Below are 14,773 nucleotides of genomic sequence, written 5' to 3'. Positions count from 1 at the left end.
CCAACAAGAAGGAACCCAAAGTCCACCTTCCTGTAACCATCGACACATTAAACCATATAAATTTACAATTTATAGTAACCTTCTCATTCTCTTTGCTGTGCTCAATGTTCAAATCATGAAGACTAAGGGGGATCTTGTTTTGTGGAGCCAAATTAAGGAGTTGTGATTTCTAGTCTTCTTTTCCCTTGTCTGGAGAGCCCTGAGTCTTCAGAGGCCTCCATCAGGAAACAATGTGCCTAAGATGAAATAAACAAAATAATAACAAGCACAAAATACAAAAAGAGAGCAAATGCAAAAAGTTTCACAAGTGCTTTGCTTTGCTCTCATTAATTACACCAAGACAGATACACAAAGTTAATGCTATGAGTTTAATTTCTCATTCTGTGGAAAGCCACATCTGCGTGAACATCTACTTAACCAACAGTTTTACTTGGTGCCAAGAAAGGCGTAGCATCAAGCGAAATTATTATTTCTCTAAACAGATCTATCCAGTGTGGCATCTGAATTGCCTCATGTGTGGTTTGGAAAGCTTGCTGCTGATCAGGGTTGGGTTAACCCGCCAACATTTGTCTGACAAAGCTGCTCAGAGTAAGACAGAAAGATGGTGGCTGCATTTCCCCCTCCATTGGGCAATCAATCTATAGAAATAAAAAAGGCTTCTGGGGAAGCAGTCATTCTCACTAGATTATAAAGATCTTCTTGTGCTCTGGGTCTGGCCACTGCTATTCCATTTCCTAACTCAGCTACATGTTCGCAGAATGTGGTACATTGGACACCTTTGTTAGCACCACGGAGACGAAATGAAGGAGCCAACGTTCCTAAAGTCTAATGAGAGAGATAGACATGTAAGCAGACACATTTTATAATACAACACAAACAGGGAACCAATTAAGGTTCAAACAAAATGCTGTAGAAGCCCAGAGGAAGGAGTGACCGGGAAGGAAAGTGTCATCCACGTGCGTCTTAAAGGAAGAGTTTGCCAAATGGAGAGTAAGCAATCATGTTCTAGGTAAATGGTACACAGAATGGGAAAGGCAAAGTTTCAAGAGGCCCACGCCTCCCCATCTTTGACACGAGGGTGCAGGAAACGGGGGCTGAACAATGAGGTCTGAGGAGTGGTTTGAAATCCAGATTGTCATGGACCTTGCATGGCATGATAATAAGTTTTGATAGGCTTTATCCAGAGGTATAGGGGATACAAGAGGTAGGTTTCCAAAGGAGTATGATATGATTTATTAATTTTTTTTAGGAAATTAACTCTGGGGACACTAAGAACAGTACAATGGTTTAGGGGATGCTGATGGTGGGGAGGAATATACAGGAGACTGCTGCTACCAAGAGGGAAGCCAGCCCTGATATCTGCCCTCTCTGAAGGTACTTTTCTAGAAGATGGACTTAAATTGAGCAGTATTTTCTATGTGACAAAACACACAGAAAAACGTTCAGAAACACACAGGTAACTATAAATCAGACAACTATAACAACCACTGATTCTCCAGGTCAGAAAACAATTCTAAAAACTATCTACCTCAGTGATTTCTAATATGGGAGCTTTCAAGAACTCACATTCCCAGGTTTCATCTCAGGTTCATTTCAGAATCTCCACCAAAACAAGATTCACCTTAGTCTTTACGATTTACACACTGAGTACAACAAAGACCATGAGAAGATTACAATAAATTCTCAACGTATATGGCTTAATGTGTTGATGGTTACAGGAAGTTGGACTTTAGGTTCTTCTTCTTGGCCCAGGAATCTGTGTTTCTAACCAGCTCCTTCAGTTAATTCAAGCAGATAGGTCAAGTTTAGAAAAGAGTCACTATAGGCCAACCTATCAGATTTTTCTGTGAGGAGGAACGAAGTCTTGTCTGAAAGAGTATCCCAAGGGCCAAGCACAGAACTTAGCATGGTGCCTGGCACACAGTGAGGACTCAGTCTTTGTCAAATCCTCAGTTACAGGCTCGTGACTCAAACGGATGTCTGCGTGGCATTCCTTCAGGAGTCAGAGATTATTAGAATCCAGTTTTAAATTCCATTGCTGTCAGCACCATTGGAGTTGTTCTTTACCTATCTGAGTACAAAAATACTTTTTAAAACCATTTCCCAAAGAATTTTAATCTCTCTTACATTTCCTAAAGTAGCAAAACAAGGTCTTTTTGTTTTATGTTGGGTTGAACGCTGGTTCAGAAGCTACTTACTAAGAGGTTAACAGCTTACAAAATATACTCTAGTGCCTGCTTTTCTCAGGTCCAATTTGATTAATTATATGTATATATTACATTATATATTATGTGATCTTAACAGAAAAAGCCTATGTGTTTCCTAGCTTGGAGGTCTGGGGCATGTTTAACATCTTGTTAAATATAGCCTTCCTACATCCATAAATTTACGGATTCATAGTGTTGAATAAAACAGGAGCAAATCTCAAATGTTGAGCGGAACACAGAAATTATACTACACATACATGCAATTATAATGATAAATGAAAAAAACCCCAGTACCATTTATTTTTACCAGGACACCTGAGCACTGCTATTTGTTCAGAAGTACCTGCAGTATAAACAGTAAGAAGTTCCTTTACTTAATTGAAAATTATCTTCTCAAAGAAATAGTTCCACACTGAACTGATAGCCCAAGAGTATCATTCTGATGCTAACGTCCATAGCAAGGTTTAATCATTCTAGAAGGATAGAATAAGCCTTAAGCAAGCATAACAATGATTTACATGTTAATCTTCTACAATAAAATATTTTCATGGCTCTGCTAAGAGTCATGTATAAAGTGAATTGTGTGAGACAGGTTTTTAAAATTCATTTTGATAAAAATCTCTGTACTGTGGCAAAGACATAATAACCACAGCTCACTGAGCTCAGTGTCATAGTCTACACATGGAACTTCTTGGAAGCTGCAGGCACTGGTCATTGGTAGAAGGATACATGGCTGTGAGGTAGAAGGCATGGGGGTGGTTATAAACCTCTTAATTGTCTCAAAGGCTATGCTTTCAATGAACAAATAAAGTCCAACTTAGGCAGGATTCCCCAAACTGAAACAGGTCAACTAAGGACCCACCTGATTCCCCAAACTGAGACAGGTCAGTAGAGGGTAAGAGTAACACAATGAAATCATTATTATTTTGGAGACAGAAGGACCCACCTGCAGTCAAAATTCATTAGGCCTCTACCATGTGCCAGAACAGGTAGACATTTTAAATAATTATCTCAATCCTAAGACGAATAGCTCTAGTCTTTTCCTCCATTTCCTACTTGAGAAGACAATAAAAGACATTTAAAAATTTGGCCAAGTTTACAAAATTAACAAGTCATGGAACTAGCACTAGAGCCCAGGACTGTCCATCTCCAAATTAAGAGCACTTTTCACTAACACTATGCATTTCTGGCACACGTAGTGTTGATTGCACTCTCTTCGACCTTGTATAAAACTGCAATGCAATTAGGTTTTGTGTCTACCTTTCTGCTCACCAGCCTGGCTGGCCTCAAGTGGAGGGATCATGCCTTACCTACTTTTGGCCTGCCCCTTCTTACTCTACATCTGGTACACGGTTAGTGCCAAAAATCGTCTCCTGAATGAATGAACAAGTTTTCATCACCATTTGGTGAAGGCTCCACAAGAATATCTCCTTCATGAAGATCAGGCCACTCATATCTAAATATTTTTTCTGATTGTATTTTGTAGTTTTTCTTCATTTATAGTTTCCCTAAGACCTATTTGGAAAAGAAAATCACCAATTAAGAACTAATTGGGTTATATCTTCATTTCTATCACATTAAGGACCTACGGGCTAAACTGGCACCACCTAGCTTCAGGGTATAACAGTACTTCCTCTCCATAGTACATAAGACTTATATTTGTTGGTGTATTTCAGAGATATAAACACATACTAATTCCCTACAGATGCTTCGCATTTTATTAGTAGACTTCTTCAAAGTATTAGTAAATATTTTCTTCTTTCAAATATTATATCATTCAGCACTGCCAGTACAAAAAGTATTTAGATTAATTCTGCCAAACTATGCAAGTAATTTTTCATGTTAAAATATAGTTCTGGGCCACATACTTTATAATACACTGCTAAAATTCTAATCAACTTTAACAAAACATTAAAAAAGCGAGTGTCAGAACTCTTGACAATAGCAAATCAGAGACTGAAAAGAATGTTGTTGGATATGGACTTCATACCTCAAATCACTGAAAAAAATATTCATTTTGGCCAAGAATCAGGATCCAACCACATATTTTGTAACTATAGATTTCACAAAGGCATGTGTTTTCTGAAGTCTTCAACCATGCAACACAAAAACAATTAAGAATTAACCTTTACCAAGGCCTAAATGTAAACGATTCAGCAAAATGAAATAAACATGCTCACTCTTGGAACATTTAAAATTAAGTGTCTCAGATTTGACAATAGTAAAAACAGAAATGAACAAAACATGCAGAAATACACTGCAAGGAACTGTTCCACAGGGTTTAATGACACTAACAACAGCAAAATAAAGCCAAGCTTTGGAATATATGTTGGTTTCATAATAAATCGTCTTTCTATTCACTGGAATGGGTTGAGGAGGTTTGCCAAACTACTAAAAAGACTCTTTGCAATAACCTGCCTTATTTTGCAAAAGAGAAATTTAAAAAACTCATTGTGTTTCTATTGGTGTGTGTTTGCAAAAGGTAATGTGGATGGCTAAAGTGTAAATCCAGCCAAAAAGAGAAACAACCTCATTTCAGGAAACACTGATGATAATTTTCCCAAAAAAAATCCTCAAAATTCTATTTCCAATCAAGCCAAGCTGTCAAAGGAAAAGTTTGACGCTTGAACTCAACTCGCTCTGATTATCCTTTATCCTTAAAATGGATACTTTCATCAAAATAGAGCAAACCCAGAAAAGGAGATAATCTATCATTAACTGAATGGAAGAAATGATGCAGGAACCACCAGACACTGTACTGGTTAGACGATATATCCCTTGAACCCGTAAGAGCGAAAGCTCTGAAAGGCAGGACTCTGTCTTGGTTACCATCTTATTTATACAAAACCTAGTCTATCACAGCACAAGACAGGCATGCAGTGATAAATGTTATCAATTTGAATAATGCTTCTTTATGGGAATATAACACTGTATTGTTATCAAGGTATTTTCACGCACATTAATCTTATGTGACCTCTCAACAACTCTGTTGAACTCTGTAGAGAGGAAATTAAGTCTCCAGGAGATTAAGTAATTCATTCAAGGTTGAATGTAGAAAGAAGTATGTTGACATGAGAATGCAGGTTTTCTTTTCTTCCCCCAAAGCAATCTCATTTATTTCTCACTCCCCACCACAGTTAAAGTGCCAAATACTTACATCATATGATTATACTCATTCAGAACAGGCAAACTTGAAGTCCAGTTTAATGCTGAAGAGTGAAATGCTATTATTTTAAATCTAAATATTTGTAGGCTTGCGATTTTTTTAACTGTTCTAACAAAAACAAACAAACAAATCTCATCATTTTGGGTGGCTGCATAAAGAATGGAACTTCTTAACTGTATCTGCAGAATTCTACATCTATATAATCAAATGTAAAATGCACAGCCTTAATAGCCCTTAACTTCTTTGTGGCTCCAGTTATCCAATCAGAAGTGAGGCAGACAGGATTTTTCTTTATCAATTCAGAGGCAGTTGTGAGAAATAAATGAAATCCTGGATGTGAGAACTTGAAAATGTAAGGGCCAGGAGTGATGAGGGTGGATATGAATGTGTTTTCAAAATCAATCTTAAAAAGAGCTCCCTGGAACCCCTATGGCCCATATGCACCCAGACTATTCCGCTAACCTCTTACCTCCACTTTGTCTAATAGATACGAGGAATTTACAATTTATTGTATTATTTTCTTTGTCTAAGTACTTGAGTACAATTTTGGGAGCAAAATGGGAGCGGAAACTATTAAATGCTGGATTCTGATGAAAGTGACACGTAGAGGCAGCTGGGGCTAGAGTGACACCAGCATGTGAACTTATTTCAGGACTGATATGCGTCTAATGTTTTCCATTCAGCCATATGACCTCTGTTGACTTCAATGGACAGTATATTTGTGAACCAATTTTAGGAGCTGCTGTTCTTTTGCTTCCTGCTGAAGGTGGTTTCAATTGTTCTGAGGCCTAATATCATCTATAAACTTTGGGACCTGATATTTTTTCAGCGGGTTTAAATCCAAAAGCCCTCAGGTTCTTAAAGGATTCAGATGGAAGATTCTTTTATCTGTGTCTTGAAAGCTCTAATAAAGAGAACTGAAATGTAACAATATGACCTGTGAACCGAAGGGAACAGAAGACCTTTTTCCAAGTTTCTTGCACATTCCCTTAAAAGCAACCTGGGAACAAAGTGGGGGGAAAAACTGCTCGGTTCTAATGAGCATCTAATGATTAGTATTAGCTCCAGAGATTTATTTTGCGAATGTTTCAAAAATGGCTGAGGTCTTTAACCATTAAACTTCCAGAAAAAGTATGTCCTTATTAAGTATTAGTAGAATAATTGACCAGCATTTGAGAATCATGAACGTGCCCTTTTGACTTTCCAAATTATATAAAGATATTTTTGCTGACCTTCCCTTATTAACAGATCCGTATGTAACAACGACACTGCTTTGTTTGGGCAATTCAAGACACATGGCACTGCACACTTTTGCAGAAACACATCCTACATTAAATTAAGTTAGAGGTGGTATTTGAAAAATAAATAAATAACGAAGTTCCAATTCACTGCAAATGGTACAGGAGGCCAGTAAGTGGGAAGCTTGCAAGAGAAGGACTTCTTTTAGAAAGATATTTTACAGGACTTTTTCTGCATCATTAACTCTTCTGGAATCCTGAACATAACATGATGAATTTCCCTGAAAAAGTAGCTACTGTTTAATTTTGAATCACTTCAAAGAGCCACAGTCGAAGGAATCAAAGAAAACCAAAAAGACCAGTAGATGTGAAATTCGCCAAGGAAGAAAAAAAGAAAAAACATGAAGGTTCTAACAGATTTTGACCATGTACTCAAAACACCACTGATTATTTTACTAATACAGTGTTTTACTGTTCTATGAGACTGAAATAAGTCTCTGTATTCATCAGAACACAGGATATTTTTATTACAATATTTGTTTCATAGCCTTTAAAAATGGAACATACTTAAAACCTTGAAAAGAATCTCTGTCTTAAAATGGTTCTTGAGGGGTATGTGTGTGTGTGTGAGTATGTTTTATTATAAACAGATACTTAATTGGAGGTCCTTTATTACTGAAAAAAGTAAAAGCATACTGATACTTCACTCGGGACATGTAGTTTTAAAGGAAAGATATAATTGCACAAAAGCAATCTGGAGAGTAGAAAAGGTAAGAAAGTTGGCTGAAGTATGATAGTGATTGTTTAACTTAAATAATAATAATAGCTAGTCTTAAAAAAGTCTTTTGTGTAAAAATTGCCCAAGGGAAAAGAAAGAAAACCTCCTAAAAATTCCATATCCCCAAACACCACTAGATCAAAAACCATCTGGAAAATGTCAGATAATGGTATCCACCCACCTAAGAAATTCAGTAAACTTTGTCTTCAATTAGCATTTAAAATAATCGACTAAAACTGAAATTTCTATTTGAAAACTCTCACAAGACAAACCTGGATTAGGAATCCAATTTTTAAAGTCTCCTTAAAAGGACCATCTGTTTATAAATACTCTTCTCACACTCTTTGATCTGTTCCATAAGTTCAGAGTAGAAGCACAGCTGAATTTAAAGACATATACACACAGCTACCATGAAGTCTAGTTACCACATACATATTCTGAGCTGGTCTCAAGTTTCCCTTGTTATGTAAGCACTTAGGAGCAATAAAATTTCACTTACATTCAGCAGCATTGTGAATCCCAAAACAATAGTCAGCCTGACTGTACAATCCCTTCATTGGCAGTGGATAGCTCTGGTGTTTTATTGATGTTGAGCACATTGTCAATGCTATATGGAATAACCATTTAGTTGCCTCTCTATTAGCCCATAACATTTTTATTACTGTAATTAAATGTCATTATCCATATTGAACTCCATATTAGAAAAATCAAATCAGGTAAACTGAAATATCCAGAAAGAACTACAGAGCTGTTGGGATTCACCCCCAGCAGCCCCTACATCATCTGCAGACTCGGATGAGAAGGAAAAAAAACAATGAGTATTCACTTCTCACAGATAGAGGTCACTAATGGACTGAATTTGAATCACTGTGGCAGAAACCACAAAGTTATTAAAGTAATCTAGTGAAAAAGGAGCTTGAATTGAAATTAAATATATCAAAAGATGATTATCCAGAAAAGTCTGACCTGAATACAAATATTACATCACCTTGACCTTTTTTGAATCTTCCAAACAGAGAGCAAAACCAAAAGCCTCCGGGTACCCTTGCTGTTTTTTTAACTTCAGAGGCTTCAGATCGCAGAAGCAGGAATTCTTCCATGTAAAGTACAAAGCTCAAGAGTCAAACTAGATCAGATGTTCGCACTGGGTCTCTACAGAATAAAGCTCCTGGACTTGTACATACTTGAGCCTTTCTTGAAACCACAGCTTCAAAATGGGAAGATATAAAGTTGCTCTAGGGAGATATGTCTAAATCCTAAATCAAACTCTCCGGCAGGCCAGAATATAAATGTAACGGGTATCAGAGAAGGTTCAAATTAGATCCAGCCGGTCAAAGTCAAACTCGGATACGGTCACATCATCTGAAACCTAGCATACAGGAAAAGCTAGGACTGCTTTGGGGACTCCAGGGTAGCCCAGCATGGTGTCATTTGGGAATCTACTTTCTTCTGCTAAAAGCATCCCCTGGAATTTCTAAAACTGCAATGAAACTACTGAAGTGTTAAGACTTGGGCTTTTAAAAAAAAAAAAAAAAAAACCAGCTTTCCTTCCATGTAAGGTTTGTAATAGGTTCTGCTACAGTACAGCTAGCCCAATTCTTTTTTAAAATTTCTTGTATCTACTGGCAGAGACATGGAATATATGTTTGAAATTTCATCTTCCAACCTCCTCCAGTCAAAGATACCTGCACCTCGACATGACAGTATGGTGTTGCACTGTATTCGGTGATTATCAAACATCCTTAAATGGTTTAACACTATCCTGTTTCGGGCTTTCAAGGAGGGGGCAATAACGCTGAAGCAATAACTCTGTGGAGAAAGAAGCAACTTTTCATGGTATGCGTATTACCCACAGACTGATTCTCTGCTAATATGGTGGCTGGTGGCCTTCCCATCATAGGTAGCTGGCCCACGTTGTTCGGTAATGAAAATAAATAAGAATCTAGCTCTAACACGTCAAATAAAAATACTGACCTAAAATTTTACATTCACACTGCAACAGCCTAATAGATCCCTGGACAAACGCCAATCTGCATTCTGTTTACCTCAAAAATGTTTCGGGGGGCCTTCTCATTAGATATTTGTTAAGTAAAGTCATATCGGTTAAGTCTACAGATGATACCGGTTTGATGTAGAAGCCAGTCTTCGTATTAGCTTTTGACTGTGAGAAGTGAGACACAATAAATTTAGCAATAAGCCTGTGAGCGAGTGGACATGCTCCAAAGCGCCCTGAAACCCAGTGTGATTAAGGAGCCTCCCAGCTGAGTGGGGAGCAATAGCTCCCATTTAGAAGAGGCTTTGCATAGCAAATACAGCATGTAAAGAAATCTAATCAGCACCTTGCACTCTTGCGAGAGCGTTTACACGGATTTGTGCCTTGCACTTGGTTAGCAAACTGTAAGCTTTACAAGAGATTCCCTTACTAAAATTAATCAACAGTTCTTCAAGACTGATTCCCATTCACAAGAGAAGACAGGATGAGTTTCCAGGTGAATAAATAATGATCATAATAAAGATAGCAGCAGCAAAGGCGGAGAGCTGCTTTGAAACTAAAAACTCAGTCGAGGGAAAGGGGGCGGCGGGGAGCTGGGGCTGGAATCTTTTTGCTTTTGGAGTGAGCTGCAGCTATTTTCTTAGCTTAAGTAATGCTGCTTTTCGGTAAACGTGACCGTCTTCTCTCCGCGGCCCCCGCCTCAGTGCACACACGCGGCCACTCACTACCCTGGGACGATTGCGCGTCAGGCCACCGAGAAAAATTCCGACTCTCTGCAACACCACCAACCCCCTCCCCCAAACACACGCACACACACAAACACACACATGGACAATCGTGGCAAATTCATATCACCAACAGCTAACACGTTTCGCCTCACCCCTCAATTAAAATGTAACTTCTAAAGTTCCTATTTTAAGACGCCAGAAGCTGAAGGGAGTGAAGGAGGACTCCAGGGATGTCAAAAGGGGAAAAGACATTTTTTCCCCTTTGCTTGCATCTTTTTTCACCCCTGAAATTTGCTGTCCAGCTAAACGAAGCAGGCGAGTAGGGAATGGGCTCAAATCATCTTTTAGAAATTCTAAACAGGGGTGAGAGTGTGAACGCGGGGGCGGTGCGGTAAGTGAACGCCATGAACCATTTCTCTGCGCTAAAGAATACTAAAAGCTCCTGAATTCACATTCCAAATTTCCAAAGAGCTACAAGATGTGGCACCAGCTGGGACCGAAGGTTCTCATCCACTCCGGGGGGGTCTGCCTGTCCGTACAGCTGCCCTTCTAACGTGACTAGAGATCTGCCAGCGCTCGGTGCCCATCCCCGGGACCTTGAACTTCGCCTCCCTCTTACTTTCGGCCAGACGCGCGAGGGCAGGAACGGCTCTGGGAGGAAGCGGGAGCCCAGCTGCCCGGCTTGGAAGGAGAGGGTGGGGGCGCGCTTTACCTGCAAAGGTTCTCGAGGTCTCCTTCCAGCCCTGGTGGTAATCCCGCTCAGCGCCGCGCCCTCCCCCAGATCCAAACTTTTGCTGGGTCCTCCGGGTGGCGGCGGCGGCGACGGCGGCGGCTGCTGGAGCCGAGCCCTGTCGCCCGCAGCGTCGAGGCGCGGGGGTGCGGAGGCCGGAGCCTCAGAGCGGCGCGCGCCTCCTCGCAGCGGGCCGGCGCCGGGGCGCCCAGCTCGCCTCGCTCGCTCTCGCCTACGTCCCCTACGGAGCTGCGGCATCGTCTTCCCCCGTCCTCCGCCACCTCCGCCTCCAGGGTTCGGGCATGCCACTTTCTCTCGGCTCCGGCCGCCGCGGCCCCCGCCTTCTCTCCTCCTCCGCCTCCCCCTCTCCGCTGCGCCGAGCCAACGAACCCCAAAAGAAGTACGGCGAGTGGGGAAGGCGACGGAAAGCGGCCCCGCTGCGCCGGAGCTCCTCGGATTTGGAGGATCCCGGGACTCGGCAGAGAGCGAGGCGGGCGCTCCTCCGACGCGTGAGTGAGGAGAGCGCGGAGCCGGGCGTGCGGCGCTGCGCGGGGGCGGGCGCGGGGCTCGCTCCAAGTGCTGCGCCCGCCCGGCGTGGGTCTGGAGGCTGCTCCGACCACACTGCTGCCTCAATCCGACGCGGCCGGGCTAATGTAGGCGCCGCGGCCCCCACCCCCCACCCCTCCTGACACCCCCGGAGATGTTTACAGTAATGAATTCGCGGGATCGCCTCCGCAGCTCCCGCGCTCCTCCTCTCCCTCCGTCCCTCGCGCTCTGGCGCGCTAGGCTCCTAGAGCCCTCTTTCTCTCCCTCCCTCTTTCCCTCCCTCTCTCCCGGAGTCCCTCCCACTTTTCTGGTTTAAAGAATGCTTGGGAGGCGCGGCTGCTACCCAGCGATTTCCAAGAGGCGAAGTCAGACTTGGCTTTTAACCCTGTCCTCTCTGAAAAGAGTTGCAGAGCGCCGGGCTAACAGGGCAGATGCCACCCTGACCTTCTCTCTCTCTCCACCCGGCACAGGCCGTCCCTACCACCAGCCCTTAGGGATAATGCCACCATCTGAACCCTGAAAGGCGCTTTTCCCCATGCCTGCTTAATGTTGTACTGCCAAGCCGTAGGATCTATAACTTAGACACTGAGAAATGATGGAAACGTGAGATTAGAAGGTAAAATCTAGCAAATCTTTCAACCAAAATGGCGTTATTTCAAATGCAGGCAACCTTGGTGATGTGCTCCCCACTCCTCACCCCATCACTAGTTCCCTTATCCTGGACCTTCTTAAATGACTTTAACTGGGGGAATAATCCAGAATTTAATAGGATTATTTTAAACACCCCCACTTTCCTCCTTCACCCTGGCTGCTTCTGGCAAGAGCGCTGTTAAATTTCCCCATAGACTGCAGCGGACAACCAGAGATTCAGCCTAAAAATTAGGAAACAGTCTTGACAGCTAAGCAGCCTGATTTGTGTACAGGCAGCGTTCCACTTCGCAATCTCTTTCCAAAGATTAAAGTGTAATGTAAAAAACAAACAAACAAAAACAGGTGCACGTCTCTTTTCCCGGAGGAAGAGATGCTTTTGGTTTTCTCGTCTCATTTCATGCTGCTCTTCCTGCCTCCAGTAAGTTGCTGTCATGTTGTAACAAGTCCGGTGAGGCTCAATCTGAACAGAAGAGGGAGAACGAGCCCGCGCCAAGAGCTACGCCGAGACGCGCCGTCTGTGGGGCCACGCGAGATGCAACCCGAGAGTTTTAAACTAGCCCAGGACCAACCCCCCCAGGGATCCGCTCAGCTCTCCCCGAAGAAGAGTTGAACTGGGGTGTTGGCCTCCACTGGCAGAAGATGATTTCCGGACGCGCCCCAGGCGCGACCGCACTCCTCGTTCTCAGTTCAAAGCCTGAGTAACTTGGCACTACTTCCCCAATTGTTTTTTATTTCCTTCGCATCCCTGTTGTGTCTACCGCCTTCACGTATCTGAGAGCCTAAATCATGTTAAGAAGACTTGGAGAAACGCCCGATTTGCCTCCGAAGCCACGCAAGGATCCACCCAGACGCACGCCCGCGAGGAGACGCACGCTGGCACACGCGCTCACACGCGCACACACACGCGCACACTACCCGGTTGGTGCGCGCGGGTCGCTGTTCCTGTTGCATTATGCAAAGGTGACTAGGAAAGCGCGTAGACTTACATTTACTTAGCCCGTCTTCTCCCCACACTGTGTGACACAACCCGGGGAGGAGGGGGCGCGGCTGGGGTCTCTAATCGGGAGGGAACAGACAGTGAGTGCCATCTTGCTGGGAGGTTCCAGGAGCAAAGCGCCAACGACGACAGTAGCGGTGGCCTCAGCTCCACCAGTAACTGCCGCTGGCCGGAGCCCCACACGCTGTAGGAGTTTCCCGGGTGTCAAGTGTGGATCCAACCCGTCTCAGTCACCCTGTTCCCCTATGGCTTCCTTTCCCTGGGGCTTCCTTTCCCCGACCTCAACTTGCAACCTTGATCTTGGGCTTGATTACAAATGAGAAAAGACCAGGCCGGCGTTCAAAGTGCGGGGGCCAGCCCCGTAGCGGTCAGAGCCGCGGAGGGATCTTTCCAGGAGGCCCTAAGCCCCGAAACTGGTGCAGAGACTCGGTGGCAGCTGGCTCCAGCCACCCTCGCTGGCTCCTTGCTCCTGCATTCAGCGCCTGGGGGCGTTATTCGCCCTCTCCTTGCGTCCCACGCATGCGGCTCAAGGAACCCGATCCCGATTCTGCCTCCTGTGCTCCCCGAGTTTCGCCACCTCCGCAGACGCTCTAGAAAGGCGCGATGACCCCAGTTCAGTGCCCGCCAGCCCGAAGAGGACAAGCAGGGCTGGAAGGGACTTGGTTTGGAAAAACCATCCCCCCTCCCTCCTAACTCGAAGGAAAAGGAATTAGTATCCACCGCATCTGTTTAACTACTAATCGATCCCAGATTACGAGCCGGTAGCAGGCTGGTGTCTTTAGATAAAACCGCTTGATAATAACGCTGGTGACATTAACAACATCTTGTGGAGGGGAGAGGCTTGTTACTCGTGAAAGTCAAGAGATTCAATCGGGGAAGTAAGAGGCTGGACTCTGGCAAGGTTAGGGGCTCTGGGAACCTCAATTTAGCATCGATGAATCTACAAGGCAAGCAAATTTGCGTTTTGACCCAGAACTCAGTTATGAAGCTCCTTAGAGGAGGTGAATTCGACCAGCAGACAGCTCTCTCTAAAGTCGAGAGAGAGAGCAAAGCTGCCTATTTTCTCTCCAGGTGAAAGACAAAGCCTAGAACACCCCACTTAAGATGACCATCCCCCGCCGTTTCAAAAAAAAAAAAAAAAATCCCCCAAAGAGACAGCTTGGTGCCAGCTTAGCAGCAGCTCGGCCGGTTACTGGAAACTTCACCTGGCGCCGCAGCCCCTTTTACCTGACGGCTGCGTCTTCTCCTCTCAGTGGGCTCATCCGAATCCGACAGGGTCAGGGAGGTGGAAAGGGAAGACGCTGGCGCGGCAGCAGCTGGGCTCCCGGGGCATGGTATTGTTTTAGGGGTCGCCGCCGAGGTCCCTCCTGCCCATCGTTGAGAACTGCCACCCTGGTCCCGAGGCTCGGTGGACACGGCGGCGGCAGCGGAGGTGCCGCCTTGCCGCTGCTGGGCACCCGGGACGGAGGAGCAGAGGCGCACCTCGGAAGGGAGTAGCGCAGCGCCTTGGCGCGGAGATTTGCGGGCACTAATGTTATCTCGAGTGCCCGTTCCTCCGCGGTGACAATGGATAATGCCAAACGCACAAGTGACGGCGACAGGTTTCGAACGTACAACTAACTACTAGGTACCCAGCCTGAGACAGTGTGCTGCTTTTCCCCTCCCCCTCCTCTCCCTCCTACCAGGGAGGGAACTAACTTAACCCTGTGTGCGCCTGACGCTCCCTAGAGAAGCTGGGA

At 44.1% G+C, this 14,773-nt stretch overlaps 1 protein-coding gene across 3 annotated transcripts in view; it reads right to left on the bottom strand.

The window, feature by feature from the left end:
- The window catches only part of FLRT2 (fibronectin leucine rich transmembrane protein 2), a 104,493-nt gene extending 90,211 nt beyond the window's left edge, over positions 1 to 14,282 (bottom strand). Inside the window, exon 1 of one of the 3 annotated variants that reach the window (XM_012476895.3) lies at positions 14,262 to 14,282. The gene's annotated coding sequence lies outside the window, so the exon portion shown is untranslated. Of the gene's footprint in view, positions 1 to 10,822; positions 10,903 to 11,548; positions 11,634 to 14,261 lie in introns of those variants that run through there. The other 2 variants (XM_012476893.2, XM_012476894.3) reach the window with 2 other exon arrangements.
- Positions 14,283 to 14,773: the final 491 nt, after the last annotated feature.

This window comes from Aotus nancymaae, unplaced genomic scaffold (assembly GCF_030222135.1).
Source record: "Aotus nancymaae isolate 86718 unplaced genomic scaffold, 86718_ANA_hifiasm-v0.15.2.pri h1tg000011l, whole genome shotgun sequence".
Classification (NCBI taxonomy): Eukaryota; Metazoa; Chordata; class Mammalia; order Primates; family Aotidae; genus Aotus; species Aotus nancymaae.
The sequence above is the reverse complement of the archived record's forward strand: the minus strand, read 5'-3'. Positions and strand labels throughout refer to the sequence as shown.